General features: G+C 39.6%; 1 protein-coding gene across 21 annotated transcripts in view; it reads left to right on the forward strand.

The window, feature by feature from the left end:
* Window positions 1–15809, forward strand: part of LOC135306802 (uncharacterized) — a 193020-nt gene that overhangs the window by 109840 nt on the left and 67371 nt on the right. For 19 of the 21 annotated variants that reach the window (XR_010367570.1, XR_010367573.1, XR_010367569.1 and 16 more), the window contains one exon: window positions 8–911. The exons of 1 other annotated variant lie outside the window; for it this stretch is intronic. The gene's annotated coding sequence lies outside the window, so the exon portion shown is untranslated. Of the gene's footprint in view, window positions 1–7; window positions 912–9652; window positions 10258–15809 lie in introns of those variants that run through there. One more of the 21 variants, XM_064431287.1, reaches the window with a different exon arrangement.

Genomic DNA, 15809 nt, shown 5'->3' on the forward strand with positions numbered 1-15809 from the left:
CTTGTAGGTTCCTAAATGGTCTCCCTGCAAAAAACAGTGAAGTTCATTTTTGAGCCTGTAAAGAAGTGTTGGAAAGTATTTTTATATAAGCCAGATTAATGGTTTTAGAAGACGATACATTTATCATAAGACAGCATTTTGGCAGCAAAGTGAGTTCCAGCGAGCAGTTGTTTTCAATCTTGTCACGCGTTTTCTAAGAGCTAACCTGAATTTTCTCTTGAATTTGGAGTTTTAAAAAATCATGACTCAATCCCATAAAAAAAAAAAAAGACAAAAAGCAAAACCATCCAACATCTTAGAACTATGTATTTTGAAAGACAATAAAAGATTTTTAAAATTCCTTCTCTGTATTTGTCCATGTCCTCCTAAATTGCAGTTTCTCTTGGTGGAGCTAAACTAATCATGTAGAGAGATTTATGCATTACAAATGAACTCACTGAAATTTAAGTCAAACAGAAACCATTAAAGTTAGAAGACAAATCTTAATGTAGTGTTTCTGGGGGGTCACATAATGAAGTTTCTATTTTAAATTGTTCAAATTTGGTGTCAACACTTGGTTAGAATTACAGCAGGAATTGAAAACAGCATTTCATCCTGTGTAAGCTACAAGCAGAGAAATTGTTTGAATGATTAAAAAAAATCAACAACAAATAGCTGTAAATTATTTATCACTGTCATTCTATTTCAGATAAGAAGTGTAATAAACCCCCAGAGTGGTTGCCTGAAATGTGTCCCTTGGGATCTCATAGGGATGGCAATGTACCACTTCACATTAGAGCAGGAACAGAGCAGGAGTTCTTTCCCTTAATGACTGTAGTTCTGTGAATTGCAGTGCGTGAACTCAGCTGGACCTTGAATGACAAACTTTCCTAAAAATGACTTTTTGGTATTGTGGCAAATTCAGACAATTCAAAATTGTTCTCTTTGGTACATTCCTTTTTTGTGTTTTTTTTTTTTTTTTCTTAATCTCGAGATAAAGCCTAAGAGTAGTCCATTATGCCTCTCTTCACAGTGCTTGGTGGAACGTATTTGAAAGAGTGGTAAAAACTAGAGAGCAGAAAGACCAAGTTTGGAGCAGAAAACAGTGGTGTTCTTGTGGGAGACAATTGAAACCTGAAACATGGGGGTATGGTTCTTTAGGAAAAAAAAAAAAAAAAAAAAAAAAGAACGTGTGTAAAACAAACCAGGAGGTCTATAAGAGAAAATGTCTATTTCAGCAACAAGTGCTGGGACTGTGCTAGTGATCACGCACACCAGAAAGGAGATGTGTTTCATGCTGAGCTTCCAGGTATTTTGCTTTTATAATGCAACATCCTGAAAGATGATCAGGCTAGAATAGAGCAAGAGTGAGAGGAGACAGAATGACAGTGTTTGCATTCTGGTTTCCCCTCCCTCTCTCTTGTTCAGCGTGTTTTTCCTGCCTGGATCAAATATCTCTGAAGGGTAGGTGCTCTTTGCTGTGGTGTTCCCTGGCACCCAGCACAGACTGGCACAGAGGTCCACGGCACAGCTGGGGTGGAACCTGTAGGGTTTTACCTACTGAAGTCAGTGCCGTTCCCACAGAGAGTATTCCTCTGGATGCTAGGAGCCTCAGGGATTAGAAACATGAGTGTTATCACTTTAAGTAAGACCGTGGTTAGCCGTGAGGGAGGAGACACCATAGCAGTGACCTTTGACTGTGAAAGCCCCTTCTGAGTGCCACCACAGGGCCCAGGGCTGAGGCAGGGAGGATATGGCAGACTCTCTGGGGATTCCTCTGTGGAGCTGAAAGGGAAAAGCTTTCCGTTTCAGCTACCAAAATGGACTTTGACAGATGGAGTGGTTAAAAATGGCTGCCCCACTTTCACACGTGAAGAGTCTGCAAGTAATCTGGAGAACGTCAGGAGGCTGTTCCTGGAGAACACAAGGGACAGAGAATCCTTCTCATCCCACTCTATTCAAGGTGCCCAGCAGCAAGAGCTGGAAGGTTTCTATTCTCCCCCCACTGTTGTCAATAATTCCTTCTCTTCATCTCTACCCTGAGGTTAGAGCAGCCAGAGCAGCAGGATCAATCTTTCTTCTCAAAGCATCCAGAACTGGACCATAACCATGCAAACTTGCAAGATGCTGACACATTACAGAGCACCTTGTCCAAGGGAAATTTTGTTCTTTATTCTCTTTCAGCCAAACTAGATTTTTGTCCTAAAATACATGTTTCCACCTCTCCTAAAATCCTTTAAAAGAAATTGGACATTTGCAGGCATGCTTTAGCTGTGAAAGTAGGTGGCTGCATTTTGTTTAACAGATGTGTGTTTCCTTGTCTATAGGCTGTGGATTTGCTGCAGGGAGTCTGAAAACTGTGGTCACATAGCAACTGTATATTAACTAAAGCTTTTGAGAGTTGCTGAGATTAAAGTTTCAACAGTGTTCAGTGTGCTGGTCAATGTGGTGATCTGCACGTGTCCAGCTTTGTTTTGTACTACCTGTCAAATGAGAAACCAGGGTTTTGCAATAATTATGACTGTTATTCAGGGAATTGCTTAGAAATTAAAGGTCATCTAGAGAAAAAAAAATTTAAAAAAATCCAGCCGCAAAAACAGAAGACAGTGATGAAAACATCTAGTACTAGGAAGCTAAAAAAGCCCCAAAGCTAAACTTTAATATTCTCCATGGAAACTAGACAAAGGGGTTACAATGTATTTGGTGACTTTACTGGATTTTACTGACTGTTCTCTGCACTGAAAACAAATGCAAATCACTTGGGGAGCAAGTAACCATTGAAGGCTCCATTCCTTTCACTCCCTTTCTTTTAATTTCTCTTTTAAACCTGATACTTGCTTTGCAGAGTTTATTATTAGCAGCTGTACCCAAGACTAGAGATAAATGTTGCAAGAGGAGAACTATAGATACTTTTTTCTCTAAATAAAACGATGTCTCTTTCTTGGCTCTGGGTGTCTTCAGTAACTTCATTGTGTATGGCAGGGTGTGGGAATGAAATAGAACCAATGGTCTTTGAAAAATCACCTTGAAAAACCCATTTTACTTCCAAGTTTGGACTATATTCATCTCTGGCCTGTCCAGCATCACTCAAAGTTCTGTTGCCAGTTTATAGAAGAGAAAATTGTTAATACAGGTGTTTGCAGTATCTGCTGTGGAAGGTTGGCATTCAATTAAAATGGGTAAACCAACCCATTTTCATTTAATACCAGATATACAGAAGCAGCAGAGCTGGGTGTTATTTTACTAAGGCTTTGCCAGACCTGGTAACTCCCAGCCATAATAATCCTAATAATAAAGTTTTCTGCTGAGTCAGCCCTGTTTCCAAGTGAGAGAGCCAGTGGAGGAGTGTAGAGCAGATGCTGCACTGCTCCAGGGTGTGTTTGTCAGCAGCCAGGAGAGAATCAGAGCAGATGCTCTTCTCTGCACTGAGCATCACTGAGCAGGAGGCAGAGACTCACACCAGAGCTGCTCTGCACTGGTTAAATGGCTTGAGAGCAGTGCTGCTGCCTGGCCCAGGTAGGCAAGTGTCTTTTTGCAGAACTCGGAGGGAGAAGAGAGGCAGGGCAGATCTCATCTTAGTGTAGGATCAGGGTGCAAGTATTTGAAATTTCTATACACAGATTCCAAAATGTTCCCATTCCACTATTTTTAGGAATTGTTTAAGCACCTTCTCTTAGAGACCAGTAAATCCAGGATAATATTGAGATGGTTAGACTGCCTCATCTTATTTCATTTAATATGCTAGGTGGAATAGTCTCTGTAAAGTTGCTGTGAGTTATTAACTCTCTCTTTCTAACTAGAAAAGAAATGTAGGGTTAATTTTTTTTACAACTTTCTGACAGATATTAAAACATGATAAAATGAAAATGGCTTCATGCTGGAATGCACTGGGACATTTCTCCTGAGAATGGAATTGAGCAATGCAAAATTAATATTGATTTTATCACTGTTGCCTACTCTGAGGAAAAAAGTCCTTGCAGATTTGAAAGAATGTTCTTTTTTGTGTGGCAATCTTTTGGGAGATGTGCTGCCTGTGTTTAAAGTCTCTGAGGGTCCAAGTCCCTCAAGACTGAATGAAGTACTAAATGATGATCAGCGTGATTCCATGTCTTAACAATTTAAGCTCTGAGAAAGGAACCAGTGTAACCACAGTGCACATCTGAAGGCTTGCCCCAGAGCCCATTAGATATAACAATTCTTGGACCAATTTCCATCCAGATTTCCTTTCTCATGGTTACAATTGTAGATGAAAACCTCTTGCAAGTCTTTGTGTTTTTCTCTTCTCAACAGTACTATGAGCTGATCAAAAATGAAGCTTACAGAAGAGAGTTTAGGGGGATTTTGGCCACCATGACACAACCTCAACAACATATGTTTGTACAAAGAATTTTCAAACTACAGCTTCCAACAACAAGAAAGGTTTTTCCGATAGCTCCAAACATGTTTTTTTGTGCATGGATCACCAAGGTCTGCATCCTGCATGAACTGCAGGGAAGATGGAGACAGGAATGAGCAGAGCACAAACCAGAGTTAGGCAGATTACAGAGAGCTGTTATCTGACAGCATGACTGCCAGGGAAAGGAGGTCAACTCTGACATTCATTACCTCATTCACACCCTGTTAAATCAGTCTCTGTCTTTATTCTCAACTGTTTGTCTTTTGCCACTCACATTCCCCCTGACTCTATACTTATAATGAATAATTCAATGAGTATTTTTAAACTCCAATGATTATTGACTATTCCAAGCTTCCTACTTTATGATTTATGCAGTTTTCAGAGGTTGCTGTGTGTCTCTTCTGAGTGGTTTTATAAAGGACACAGGGAAGAAGCAGTTGGTGTTTGTTAGTATAGCAAACTAACAATTCATTGAAACTGGTGTAATTGATAGACTAGAAAAATATAATTATAACAGTGAGTAAGAGGGAAGAAGAGACCAGAGAGTCCTTGAGGGTTAAAAGCAACAAAAAGACAGTAAATGAAGAGGAGCCATTTGTGGCATTTACGAGTGGAGAGATTGCAGGACATGGAGATTGACTTGAAGGAATACATGGATGGAACATCAATTATTTGTATAGGTTGGAGGAAAAAAAAACCTCAGGGAGGGAGTTGAACAGGAACAGGATAGCAGGGCTTGCATTTTAGCTTCAGGGAATGGTCAAAACTCGGGCTGGGGTTGAGGGAAAAAACAGCAGCAGTTGGAGAGAGGAGAATGAGAGGGACAAAAAAGAATAAAAGCAGTTCTGAAGCAGAGCAGTATTGAAGTTTGAGTTGCCCTCACCTAAACCTGTTTTGCTGTTTTATAGTTTACAAGTCAAATCATGTAAATGAAGTGTTTGCCTTGGAGCCACTCCATGCCCAGAGAACAGTGACCCTGTAAACCATCAGTGAGTGCAAGGCTCAGGACTCTGGATGTCACACACAGAGCACTGTGCCTCAGGGTTAGTGTGGGACCCTCCTGGGACTTCTCTTGCTCTCCTTGTCCACTTGCTCAGAGCACAGAATTAAGAAAGAGGAATTAAGTTTCTGGTTTTTTTTCCCATTAGAGATTCTTTCTGAACAGTTTCCAAAGTTTGGAGTATTTGATATTTCAAGGACATCACAACATCCTATTTCACTTTCTACAACACTCAATATGTTTTTCCTGTTTCTAGTAGCCACCCCCATTCTCTAAACCTTTGGGAATTTCCTGTATAGAAACAAAAGATCCTCTAGGAGTGAAGCTCTTAAGGAGAAAAACCCAAAGAGCTGATATTTCCTTCTCTTCCTTATTTCTCTTCTCTAAGCTATTTGACTTTCCCCTCAATAAATATTGATGAAACTGAATGCTGGAGAGGTAGGGTTCTCACTGTTAGTCATACCAAAATATATCAATGCACTTAATTTTCAAAATCCTACCCTATGCCCATTCACCAAGTGTGGCAAGTGTGCCACTTCTTTCCCATTACTGGATTAGATATTTTGATATTAAAAAATTTTCAAACTTATAATTTCTACATGTTTTCTCAGATAATTTATTAAAAAAGCTAGATACAGTAAAAAGTATTTTTTTAAGTCACTAAAAAAATAATCCTGAACTGTGCTTTTGTCCTAGGATAGCTATAAATGGGTATTCACAGTTTGTAGCAGGAAAATTGCATGAAGTTTTACAAAAATAATAGAATTATAGAGACACGGGTAAATTAGGTACATGAGAAAGGATTAAAAGAGCTTTCTCTGAGGGAAATTAAGTCTCAAGAGGAGTCAATGAGTACAGCTATAACTGTGACCCAGGTAAAATAGTGTAGTTCAGTTAACAAAACTTTTTGATGAGACATCTCCAAGGACTTCTGCAGTAACTAGGCTGTCATGGAATGAATGTGGATGTCCTCTCCAGAATTAACTGTCAAAAGATAAGAGACCAAATGAAGGAATAAATGGACTGCTTTCTCTTGGAGAGGCCATCAGGGGAGTCGTGCTACATCTGTGCTTGTCAACGTGTTTCTAAATGGTCTGAGAAAGAAGCTGAATTCAACGCTAATGAGTGAGAGTTTATGGAAAAAGCAAAGCATCAGCACCATGATGGAGAGACTGCTTCAAAAGGGGATTGAACAGGCTCAGAGAAAGAACAGTCTAACTACAGCTATCAAACCCAACCAGACAAATACATCTTCCAAAACAATATCTCCAAGTCTCCACCAGAAGCTGAAACAGTTTAAGAGAGGAAAGGTGTCTCTGTGGATATCCTTTCTGCTCCTACTCTACGTTTCTGCTACCAAACTCATCTGCAGGGTGCTGACTGCAGTGACTGGTGAGGTGCTGGACCTTCTACAGTTCTCATCATCTCATTCCTCCTCTACACAATTCTCCCTTTAGGGAATTAGAAAAAAAACAACAATGGAGTTAAAACAATTACATCAGTGAAAAAACAGGGAAAAGCATAGACTGTTGTGTTTTTTTCTCTTTTTGTGGGATGTGCAGATGCTGTGACAGGCAGCCTTACTTCAGAAACATCAAAAGTGTAATGGTATTAATACAATCACTTAGGCCTGAGAAAATAATCTGTCATTTACAAGTAAATGACAGCTCAAGACTTGTAACTACTGGACTGCATAATATGGCCACAAAATGCTTCCACAAGCGTTGTCCAGGAAATTATTACGCAAAATGCTTCCCCAAGCATGAGTCCAGAAAATTATTGCACAGCTGTAGCACAAGTGCGGAGGAGATTAGTAGAGACTTTCAATAGATTTTTAGGTTCTCCATCTTTAAAAATACCTTTCTTTCTCAATGCAGCTTGATTGCATATAGTAGCTGGCATGAAGGCAAGAAACAGCTATAGCAAAGTCTTAGGAAGAAATTGCCAGCATATTTGGAAATGCTGACAATGTAGCTGCAGGATGGAAAAAACTTTCAGTATCTGAATCATTGGAAGAAGGACACAATCATGATTCTGCAACCTTAAACAGAGGAGGAAGTATTTGAAGGAAATTATGCCCCCCTGCCCTGGGTAGATATTACAGTCTTTGTCATATTCAGTCCAAGAATCTCCTGGATGTATCAGTTAGAGTTTGATTATAAATAGGCAGAAAGAGTCTCTGGAGTCCTTTGTCCAGCTGTGATGTCTGGTGCTGTGCTTCTCTTGCCCCCAGGCAGAGATGCAAGCAGAGGGTGATGAATGTCTTGGGACACTATTTTCAAATCACTGGGACAACACATTGGCCAAGTGTTTGGTGGTTAGATCTGCCCTTATCTAGAAAAATATATTTCCCTGCTTACCCAAAGCAAAGATAGACACTCTCTTCTTTCCCCTCTTCGCCTCAGTTAACTTAAATCTGGTCCAGGCTGAAAAGTGGATTGTCCCAGGCCTGGAAATAAATGATCATTAAATTTGTCTCCAGGATACATCAAAACAGGAGACAAAACAGCTTGATATTCATGGATAGAAGAGAAGAGGATGTCATTGTAAAGAGGTCCCAGTTTCAACATACTTTATGATCAGTTTTTCTAAACTATCATGAATTAATTAAATCCATGGAAATTCCATGATACAAATTTGATGTTACAAACTACAATAAGCTGGTCACGTCCTCAGTTGATCCTAATTAAAACTGAACAGAGGGTTTACCCCGGCTATGCAGATGTACTCTGGTGGAAAATTCAGCTGCATGGTTTTTGCTTTGCTGTGGGATTATGACATGTTAGATTTATTGGTTCATTTGCTACAGTAAATGAGAGTTGGCTTGAGCAACCATTGATAGCAGAGAGGTGAATGGGCTGGCTGAGGAGCAGGACAGGAATGGAGAGAGAACATTTGTTCTGAAAGACAGAACACAGTCCTCACACACTGTCTTAGTCCATCATGACTGTTTTCCACAGCCACTGGCCATGATCTGCTTTGCCACTTGAAATGAACAAACACAATTTTTTTCGTAAGTGAGAAGTGTTGCGTTGAAAAGAATCTGACAGGTCATAGAATATACTACAGGAGCTTTTTTGAAGTGAGCTTGCTTCCCTACCACTAGAAAGAAAAGGGATTTCCTGGTGCTAATTTCCATGCTAAGAATTGAAGTGTTGGGAAGGCAAAGGATTTTACATATTCTTGCACAGGGAATAATGGTGTTTGGTTTTGCAGTTACCTGCTGTAATGAGATATCCAAACATGATTTGGGAATCATGAGAATTTGAGGTAAGGTACTTTTGCCAGCGGGTGTAGGCATCTGAAATTATGGATTAAAATATCATATTTATAAGCCTAGTGAAAATGAGTAAATAAAGACACATGAGAAATGATGACTTTCTATGTGACAATATGAATCTGATGAACGTGATGATCACATGCAAAGAATGAGAAAAATATTTTCCTATGATTCAATTTCTGACTCAGAATTTAATTTAAATCTTCTCCTGAAAGATCCCTAACAAGGGGACACTTTAGTAAGGAGGGAATCTGCCTAACTTGACAAAATTCAGAGAATAAGATTCACAAAAGATTTTAGAGCAATTGCACAGAGGCAACTGCGGATGAGTGCAGGTTGAATGCCAGAGGAAGGACTCATCCAAAATGCTTTTCCTGTTTTATTACCTGGTCATTAATATAATATTGCCCTAACCTTATGGTAACTGGTAGTGATAATTGGTAGTAATAGCAGTAAATTTGTAGCAGATAGTTTCTAGTCTGCTGTATGAAGACTTGAGCTCCTAGAGAAGTCTCATGGGTTGGCCATGGCCCCTGTGACAGAGTTCAGGGTGGCAGTGTCCCGAGCAGGTTGGATGCAGAAGAGGAGCATGTGGAAAAATACCATCCACTTGCTGTCTATCCCAAACTTCCACTCCTGTCCTGCTTTGACTGCTGAACCATGAGCCTTCTGTTCTTACAAAGCTTTCCCTGAGGCAGCACCTCTCACTGCTCAGGCTCCCGTCCTGTGTGTGCTACAATGAATTAATGTTATTTTGCTGCATGTATGGCATTGCCATTGTCATGATCTGTTCTCATATCACCTGGGGAGAAGTGTTTTCTGCACTGCTAGACACAAGCCAAGACAGAATTTGATGTGAGCACCCTTGGAAGGATAAAGAAACCGATAGCATAAAATGATTTATACAGTGTCCTGGCATTTTCAGCTACCAAGATGAACTGCTGTGGAGTATACAGTAAAGCTCTTTATCAAATCTGGCTTTTCATGTCCCTTTCAGCTGTAAAGAGAAATGTGTGAGAACACAGCCCTATTGGTTATCCCCAGAGGAACAGAAGGACAATTTCTTCAATACAATATTTGATGCTGGCAGTGGAATTGTTTCTGGATTATCAGCTTGTAACAAAGGAAGATATTAATACTGAGGAGTAAAGTTGAGCTCAATCCATAATCTATAACCACGTTTAAAAAACAAAAGTGGACTCAGCAGAAGAAAGGATGCAAGTGATTACTGTGTCAATTACTCCATGGCATGAAAAAGTGTGACCTAGATCCATGGAAAAGCACCAATTTGTGGAAGCTGGGATGGCACTTACTGAGGGGCAGTCAGACTCTTTGTAACACTCAAGTGGTTTTTTTTTACCTTCCTCCACTCCAAATTAATGAATGGGTCGGGGTGGAAGAGATGGAAGAAATGTTTACTTTGTTTAAAATATTAAAAAGAAAATTATTTTATATTATGTAATTGAATAAATTACTTTTTCTGTGATTTTTTCCTGTTGCTCCTCTTCTCCCCCTTCATGTTTTCTTACCCTTCTGTTGTTCTGTACATTTGCAAAGCCTTTGTATTATTTAAAACATTGGAACGACTAATTTGCACCATAAACCTGGATTTTCAAAGTTAGCTTAAATTTTTGAAATTTTAAATGATTCCAAGGAACAACAATTCTTTCTCAACCATGCATTCTGCTCTTTATACTGCATGGGGAAAGGAAAACAATAAAGCAAAACACTGAAATGTCCAGTTACAACAAAAGGTGGAGTATAAATAATAAATTTTAAAGAAAAGATTTGTTAACTAATTGGTAAAAAACCAAATCTACGTCTCATCTTTCTGTGATCTTCACTAACACCCACAGTTCTAATGGAATTTTCCTTGTGGAGTGAAACAATTGGTATAAACTTAAAGAAAAATAAATCTGTACTTCTACCATGAAGTGTCAGGTTACCAGCCTGATGGTACAAGCCCTGGAGAAGAAAGCCCAAGCCTGTCTCATGGCTCATTTCAGGAGTTCCTTTTAACACTGGTTCTTGTTAATGGGATCTTTGTTTGATACTTCTGCAAGTCTCTCTGAGCTGCTGTACTCCAGTCATGTAATGACTCCAAGGGTGGAGAGCTGCATGACTTTCCCAAGTGAGGAACAAGAGGCTTTGTGTGGAAGAGCAGGGAAATGGATCCTCCTGGCTCTCCTTGGCTGCTTTGTGTGCTAAGCTGTTGTCCTCTCAGGGCTGGAGCATAACAATTTAAATACTGTACTTGCTGCCAAGCCTCTGCTGCCCTGAAAAGTTGTTTTTCTCCAGCAGTACTGAAGAGAAATCTCTCCAATATGAGTACGTTAAGCACATGAACAACTCTGACAAGAGGCAGAGTAATATTTTGTTGGGTGAGCTCATTTATGCTTTATTGAGTTCATCTATTGGCTGACCAACAGATCTATCAGGTGCTTCTGCAGCAGTCAGATACAGAGACATGACCTTAAGTCTGACATCAAGCCAAAAGGTCCTCCCTGCTTCTTTACAAAGAGGTAAAACAAAAATGTCTAATAAGCAGAGGTATTCTGTCACCCTGACTTGCACCACATGAGGTGCAGACAAAGCATTAGCACTTTTTCAGCAGTGTGGCTGTGCCAAGCTTTGGCAAATTAATGCACTGTGGATATGTCTGAAGTACTTAACAGTTTGATGTGGCAATAGCAGCTAATAGAATTTTAATCAAATTTGACCATTTTTCTCTCCCCAGGTGTAAAACCTTTATTAGTGCAAAAATGCGCAGCCTCTTGCATTCATTTTTCTGTGCAGCTTCAATGGAAATTATGGTGTGTTGTTAGCACACTGATAAGTAACAAACTGAGACAGACTGCAAATTTACCAGTGAAATACTGAAGAAGATGACATTTTGTCTCCATGACTGTAAAAGGGGAGAAATAGGTCATTAGAAGCCTACTTTTCTGCAAGGGAGCCTGAAATAAGTCCTTCATTATTGGCCCCACGTTTACAGAGCAATTACAGTAAATAAGCCATAACAGAGAGAAATGTTAATCTATTCCCTGAGGAAAAAGAAAAACATCGGCTGGCTTCTCCTGTCTCAGCATTGCACTGCAAACTACATGTTAAAAACATGTTGTACAGAGTAAATGGAACAGGAATAACTGATGAATAATCACAAATCAGAGATGCTGAGAGCTTTAGTGCATATTGGATAAGGTTTGGATATTTACTAGTGACACAAGGTAGGAATTTGAAAATAAAAAAAAAGGAGACTTTCTCTCTTCTTGGGAGAAGCTCAGGGCTATCATAAAAGTTCAGGCTTAGGGCCATGGAGGTATGTTAATAATGAACTTTGCTCTCAATGCTTTCTTTTGCCTGTGTATAAACAAGTGACCCCAGGCCTCCCATTGCTCTGGCTGCCTGAGATCCCGTTCTATAGCATAACTAAATCCACACACACCTGGGTCTAGGTCGTGTTCCTGCTGCAGGCCTTGGAAACAAGACCCAAACCCTTACTGTGGCATGGCACTTCCATTGCTTCTCTTGGCAAGTGCCCCCTGTCCCTGTGCAACCATTTTCTTCTGAAGGCAAATAAATCCACCAGAACTGTTCTTTTGCACATCTTTGGATCCTTAATGAACCACGATGCTCATTACTGTCCTTTCTGTGTAAACCTGAGATAAAAAATTCCAGCCCTTAGAAAAAATTCTAAGCTAGGGACTTAGTTCACAACTATAAAATAACATTTCTTTTAGACCTATGAATTTTTTCTTCCCCACTTCTTACTGTGTTTTCCCATGCCCGAGAGGAATTTATTCTTACTTATTGAAGTATCTTCTATGCTAACTACCTCCAAACATCAAATGCAAGCCATATTAATTATCAAGGAGATCATCACAATTTATAATAAGTCATGTGCTAATTACATGTACCCGATGAGTATTTTACTTTCATTTATCTTGTGAGTGCTCATTTTGCAGATTAGTAATGAACATGACAACTGCAAGTGCAACCACTACTGTGGACTGTCAAATAAAGGCACGGAGGAATTGGGCTCTTAATTAAAACTGGTATTTGCTTTGCATTACAAGTGCAACTGCTGATGTTACTTCCAGGAAAGTATGTTTATTAAAAATATATTATTCCCAAGAGATAGATAAAAGACACTAAGACACTCAGGCAACACCAAAAGAATCACTTAGCATTGAAAACTCTTTCATAGCAACGATGAATTAGAGTCTAAGAAAAGTACCACCCTGTTAGACCTGAAGAGCAACACACTCTCTTATGCTGTACATATGAGATTTTCTCCTGTGTCTGAGCCATTCCCAAGGAATTCAAGCCTGCCTGTGGTTTCCTTCCTCCAATTTGGTTTGGCCTAGATTCACTCACTAAAACTGTCTGTAGATCTCACAAGTAATTTATGCAGTTGAGAAGCACAATGAACTCAGCTATGAGTGGTCATCAGTCAGAAGACACTTGTTCAATGCCAGCTTCATGGGCTGCATGAGAATGTGCACTTTGGAAGTGAAAAATCGTTTACTTATTTTTTAAAGAACACCTCATTCCTCCGCACAATTTAAAAAACAGTACTCATGGTTTTAATATAAGAAAAAATGTGGATAGAAATACCTTAGCATCCAATATAATAATGCCTTTTTTTGGGCATCAGCATTCTTCTGGCTGCTTATGGTCTGCTTTGGGATGGATTTCCTTTGGCTGGATGTAGGGTTATTGTAGAAATTACTTTTGAGAGTGATAACTTTATGTCAGAAAAACAGTCCTGCTTTTCTCAATTCTATTCAGCATCCTATTACTTTTGACATTTTTCCCATACTGCTTTTCAGATTATCACCTGTTTCATTCCTTTTAGTAGCTTGGCTAAGTTTCTGATGAATGTTTCAGCAAGATCTCATTTGTTCCTCTAAAAAGCTCCGAACTGAATTACTTTAGAGTTGTACCTCTGTATGTGCCCCCCCTTTCCCCTCCAATAACTTCACTAATCTCAGGGCTGAAATTTGAGAAGTAATTTCCAACAAGAAACAAATTCTCTTACTCACAACTAACAACCTTACATTTCAGAAAGAACAAGAATCAAGATGACCTCTTGTGGAATGTCTTTAAAAAGCCTATTTCTTTTTGCCCTTTCCATACCCCAGAACAGATAAACTCTTGCAATTTCTTGTTCACTACTTCATGACTCTGTGACTCAGCTGATATGTCTCAAATCCTGGGTCCAGTTCTGGGGCCCTCAATTTAGGAAGGATATCATGGTGCTGGAGCAAATCCAGACAGGGCAAAGAATCTGGTGAGAAGTCTGGAGCACAAGTTCTGTAAGGAGCAACTGAGGGAGCTGGGGTTTGTTAGCCTGGAGAAAAGGAGGCTCAGGGGTGATGTTACTGCTCTCTGCAACTCTCTGGAGGAAGGTTGTAGCAAGGTGGGGGTCAGGCTCTTCTCCTGGACAGCCAGTGGCAGGAGGAAAGGACACAGTTGTAAGACAGGGAAGGTTTAGGTTGGACATTAGGAAGGAATTCTTCAGAAAGGACAACTAGGCATTGGAATGGGCTGCCCAAGGAGGCAGTGGAGTCATCATGCTTGGAAGTATTTAAGGAAAGACTGGATATGGCACTTGGTGTCATGGTGTGATGGATGTTGGGTCATAGGTTGGACTCTATCTTAAAGGTTTTTCCAGCCTAATTGATTCTGTGGTTCTGTGATATGTTACCAGCTGTGCATTCATCAGAGACACAGAACCAGACCAGTCTCCTCTGCTAGACCTTCCAGCACTGCACAACTCTCCTGCAAGTGTCTGGACCTGTCCTTGTCACTGTTCCTTTCTTTGTTCCTGCTTTCCCGCTCTCACTCTGCCAAACAAAAGTGCAACTAGCTAACAGTGCTGCCAAATGTCTTTCTTTTCCTATCAGTACCAATCTCAATACAGAGCAAGCAGTGAACTTGTTGACACCCATACTTAAATCAGAATAATGTTTCTTATCCAGTACATTTGTTTTTATGACCTTGATGACATATTTATAAAATTTGGTTTTTCTCGTTTGTGTTTACTCATGCAGCAGCTGTGCTTCATCCTTTAAAAATACAGTATAGTCCTGATGCCTGGCTAATTTTAAACTACATAGGTCTCACTGGTCATCTAAAAATAAGTTTGTAATGTTCACATGTAGTATGCATAGAACTATCATTTGACCAAACATGGTAGCATAAAGGGGTCCTTATCAGGTCTTTGGCTTCTTCTAAAATGGCAATAATGACTTTAAAATACACAACAAAACCATAAACAGGCCCTGTATTTCCTGTTTGCAAAACATCACGAGAAGAAATGAATGTTTTTGTGCAAATAGGATCTGGGTTAAGGACACATTTAGACTTTTCTCAGCAGTAATCAAAAAATAATGTTTTATACTTGGCTGAAAGATCTGGAGCAATGATGGTGAATATTTTGGTGGGAAAAATAACATTGGAATGTAAACAAAAAAAATTCGGATCCTTTGAAATACCAATTAATTGTTATTCTTTTAAATAAGCATAATCCAAACATCATATTACCCAGCAACCCGATCAGAATTATTTCTTAAACCCAGGCCCAAAATGTCTAGGCTATCTGATTCCTTTTAGGTTCAGGCTTTTAGGCTTCTTCTCCCTCATGATCCTAGTTCAGAGAAGAGATATCAAAGGACCTGAACTGCTCAGACACAAAGCAATCCGTATAACAGACCAGACCTGGATTTTAAGTGTCCAGGCTTTCTCAGCAGAAGTGTACCGACCTGGATAAGAGAAAATGCCATGGGTCATCTAACATTTAGAGAGATGGGCTATGAAGGCTTTAGCAAAATGTTTTAGTTTTCATTAACTGGGCATTTCTTTGACAAAGACCAGAATGGAAAAGGTTTTCATAAGCTGAGACCTTAAGAAACCTGTGTCCCTCACAGTTTAAAAGAACACCATGAGCAGCAGAATTAAGAGTGTCTGGCTTTTTATTGATTTGTGTCCCAAATGACCACCTTGGTAGGCTTGATAATTTTTAGTAAGGGGTGAGCAGGTAGTTGAAACCTTTATTTTCTCACCTTCTGTTTTTTCTACAAATCCAGTAGGAATTCTGGAATTTTGAGAAAACTGTATTTCTTCCAACTCCATAGACAACTACATCATTC

This window comes from Passer domesticus, chromosome 8 (assembly GCF_036417665.1).
Source record: "Passer domesticus isolate bPasDom1 chromosome 8, bPasDom1.hap1, whole genome shotgun sequence".
NCBI lineage: Eukaryota > Metazoa > Chordata > Aves > Passeriformes > Passeridae > Passer > Passer domesticus.